At 38.7% G+C, this 4,157-nt stretch overlaps 1 pseudogene; it reads right to left on the bottom strand.

Moving 5' to 3' along the window:
* Positions 1 to 309: 309 nt before the first annotated feature.
* On the bottom strand, positions 310 to 3,949 carry LOC149053463 (extracellular calcium-sensing receptor-like; annotated as a pseudogene).
* Positions 3,950 to 4,157: the final 208 nt, after the last annotated feature.

The following is a 4,157-nucleotide window of genomic DNA, read 5'->3' as shown; positions in this document are numbered from 1 at the left end:
TGGAAACATCATTGTGAGGCAAAGTGTCTCCTAATTAGTCATGCAAGCAGCATATGTTGCGGAAATAAGTTTTGCTGCTAAAAAACAAGACAAGGCTTTTGGCTCAGGTCATAGATGCTTTTTCCTTCAGTCCCGAAATAGGAAAAGGAAATGGATGGACGAGGATATAAAAGGACTCTTTACCTTGTGTGAGGGAAGGGCTAATATGTGGAAATTAGCCCATAAATAAGTAATAGGCTTAAAGTCGAATCCAAGCACAGATGCCAAAGAAATATTCAATCAAGAGAGAAGATTAAAAATGCAAATGAAAAATGCAAAATGTCTGTTTATTATTTCGTGCTTTCGTAGCCATTTGTATTCTTGAATAATATTTCCTTCCATGCCATCAGGGAAACAAATTTAAAATTCCCGATAACTAAGCCATCCTGAGAACATAAAAAGAAACAATCCATGGCAACCATAAGTGTTTTTATGCCTTGAAGCCTATATTTGTAATGCAGTGCTCATTAAAAGCTTATATTTTCTTCAATAATGGATTCAAATTTTGTTTATTAAGAAGTATATGGCACACTGGTACAAAATCACCGATCTTAAGAAAGCTTATTGTACGATTTAGCTCGCTAATTAAAACTATCAAAAGCACGGTTTGCACGTACAAAACCTGATCTAACCGAGAACTGAGTTACTTCTTGTCTGATGGCAATCACATCGTTCATCTCCTGCCTAAAGAACAGAATATACATTTTGGGCAAAAACAGACAACAAAGGAAGCCATACGCGCTCAACAGAGTTGCTACACAATCCACAACCGTTACATACCATCCATCCAAGCACAATTCTACTGGGTGATAACAAAGCAATGAGAACAAAAATATGTAGGTGGAAAAAGCGATTCGTTTGGCCTCACTGAAATTTTCAGGAACGTTCCTAATCTTAAAGGCGCAGAACGAGGACAGAAGCATTTGGAAGAAAATATAAAAGCATGTTACCAAGAATAGAGACTTTCCAACTGAGCTGGAGTATGCCTTGCATTCATTAAAGGTGTAACCTTTTGGATGGATGTGTTCCTTTTTAGAAGGTGGATCCAAAAGCATCCACGGTAGCAACACCAACAACAGTGGAGTTAGAGATGCTATAACGATCCCAACTTGTGCTTTGTTTGGAAGAGATGTGAATTCCAAACTGGTCAAAATGGGAACCTGAAAAGCACTGGAAATAAGCAACGCCTTTACCAGTAAGATGGAGAGACAGAAGTTATAGGTCAGATAACGTAGCGGGTATATGATCATGCAAATTGTATTTGTGGAGACAGAGACATCTATGAATGCCAAAGACAATAAGGACAGAATTGCGAGTAGAAGAACAAGGCTTAGTCCTCGATTTGAAGCCTTGACGATGGGACTATTCCAGAATTTATGGAGGGCAGCCAGACAAAGCAAGGTAACAACTACACCGAGCGTAGCAAAGGTAAGAATTACAATTCCACTCGCACTACTATAACTTATGTTGGCGGAGGGTAAAGCGACACACTCTGTTTTAGCCTGGTTGGACATTGTTCCGGAAGGGCATTCAATGCAGCTTTCAGAACCAGCGGATGGGCTGATGGTTCCACCAAGACACGGAAGGCACTGCCAACAACAAGGAGAGGTAAAAGATTTCCTTGTTCCAGGAGGACACCGCTCCGAGCATTCAGATTTCGGGGGGCGACCAGATGTAGTCGTCCAATTCAGAGCTTCATGAAATATCAAGCTAGTTTCGTTCCTCTTTGAATTGTTCCATTCTCCTTTTCGCACCATTTTTATGCTCTCAACATCTCCATTAGATACTTTTTCAAAGCTGAAAATGTCATAATACGCCGAGGCCCTGTCACCAAATCGATCGAACTTGATTTTTCCAGTTAGTCCGTGAAAACTAACTCTGCCAAGAAGCTTCTGCACGTCAGAACTATAGGCTATCTGCAATTTCCTCCGATCTTTGGTCTCGTTATGGCTAAAATTTCGATAGAAAATATCTAGTGCATGTGCCACGGCATATACGGCGTCGATGATGCACGGAACATTGGCGTTGTAGATTTTTTTAATTAAGTCGTAAGAGCACTGCTTAATTTGGCGATGAACACACTTCTTGCTCCTCAAAAGCTTCCATATTTCGCTTGTACTGTCGTTCCATTCAGGAAAACTTCTATTGTCTTTCTCCTTGACCAATCTATCTTTTAAATATTCCTTGAAGCCGGAGTCGCTGAATTCATGGAGTGCGAATCCTAAAGAGTTCTCGAGAATACCTTCTACTGTCAGTGTGGAAGTTATAGGAGCTTCGCTCAAAATCCATACACGTCCAGTTACATTTTGCTTCTTAACCTCTGCCAAAAACTTCGATTGGTAATTTCCGTATAACCATAAGATCACAACTTTGACATTGTCCATCTGTTTAAGCTGTCTAACTATATTCGAAATACTCCGATTCAGACTTTCGTGGCGTACAAACCGTGTCAAAGCAATGCAGAACGAGCTTTTTCTTGACGTACTTTCGCTAACTACTGCCCATGCTCCATTTCGTCCATACGAATTATCTAGTCCAACGACAGCAACATAACTCCAATTGAAGTGTGTAACCAAGTCAACCATCGCTTTTGCAAGAAACTGGTCCGAGGGTGCTGTTCGAAATATATGGTCATAGGCAAGTGAGCTAAGTTCAGCACTAGTAGCTGATCCGCTAATGCTCGAAAAAATTGAGCATCCGAAGAATTCCACCAATGAATAGCGCTGTGCTAGATTCGTACGGGCCTATTAAAGAAATGATGGCTTTCTTTCTTGTAGCATTTTGACTTACATTTACACAAGTATCAACAGTTAAAAGTTTGTAAACAAGTCTTGCAGCTTTTGAGAGGTTTCCACAGTAATCCCTTATGTCATATCCCAGGGAAATGTTCGAGAGAAGACTTGTATCATTATTTATTCGTTCGATTGCGAAGATCATGGCCTGCATGCGACCAAGTTCTCTCAAATGTAACTCTCCACATCGGCTCCCTGGGTTGTCTGGCGGCTTGAGCACGCTGAAAAGTCCGCCCAACATGATATTGCCTTCTTTGTATGGAGCCTGAACAGCAGCATAGAAGCAGAAGAAAAGAAACAACTGGTAGTACAACGAACTCATAGCAATACTCGTCTTTTCTCCGTTTACTTGTTGGTGAATCCAGCGGATAGACATCAGTTATTTGTGCGTAAGTGTGTTTTGCACATAAGGTAGTGATCGGTACCTTTAATGTTCATTTCAATTCAGAAACCAAATTTTACTCCACAAAAAACAGCCAATTATTATGACTTGTGAGCCTCTAGCTCGCTGGTTTAATTTATAAACTATAAATAGATGGTGACCATATGTTACGAGTGTATGAGTTTAAAACGATCTCGGACATTGTAATGCTAGCTTTATCCTAAAACAAATTAAAACCATCGCTCTTAAGTTTTGATTTTCTCTTCTTTTTTTCTCTCTCTCCCTCTCAATTTTTCAAACAAGTTACCATTTATAATGGAATGAGCGAAAAAAAAAAAAAAAACAAAAAAAACAGAACCATGCCTTTGTCTGCTTTTATAATTGAAAACTAACCTGATAGTTTGACGCAGTTGTTAAATGGAGCTGTTGCGTGGTGAATAAAGAGAAAAAACAATAATATATCTGTATAAAACTTCTTTAATTACAACGCAATTTTTTAAAGATTAACTCGCATTAAAAATTTTCAAATGCAAATACCACCCCAACTAAATAGGACTTATTTTTCTGAATTCCACAATAATTTGCATATCAATTCAAACTTACCTTCTTACCAACAATGTAAAAACAACTTCTAATAAAATAATTAAATATTTCAATAAATTAAAAGAACATCACTCTGCCCAGATGTGACCATATGTTTTTCGAAACTCTATTTTCTTATATTGCTATCGGAGAAGTTAGCTAGACCTTCCGCTGATCAAACCATCGCAGAAACATAACAAAAAACAATCCGATCTCTGCGGAGCGCTGCTTCGACAATCAATAGGACTGTATCTTTCAGCTTTCTTGCGTTTATTGTACGATCCATACAATATCCTTATGAGTGGATGCTGAATAATGAATAATGAATAACGGGTTTAAGTTAAAAGTAAATAATGAATTAT

This window comes from Pocillopora damicornis, chromosome 1, assembly GCF_964200805.1.
Source record: "Pocillopora damicornis chromosome 1, jaPocDami1.2, whole genome shotgun sequence".
Lineage (NCBI taxonomy): Eukaryota > Metazoa > Cnidaria > Anthozoa > Scleractinia > Pocilloporidae > Pocillopora > Pocillopora damicornis.
This window is presented reverse-complemented; position numbering and strand designations above follow the sequence as displayed.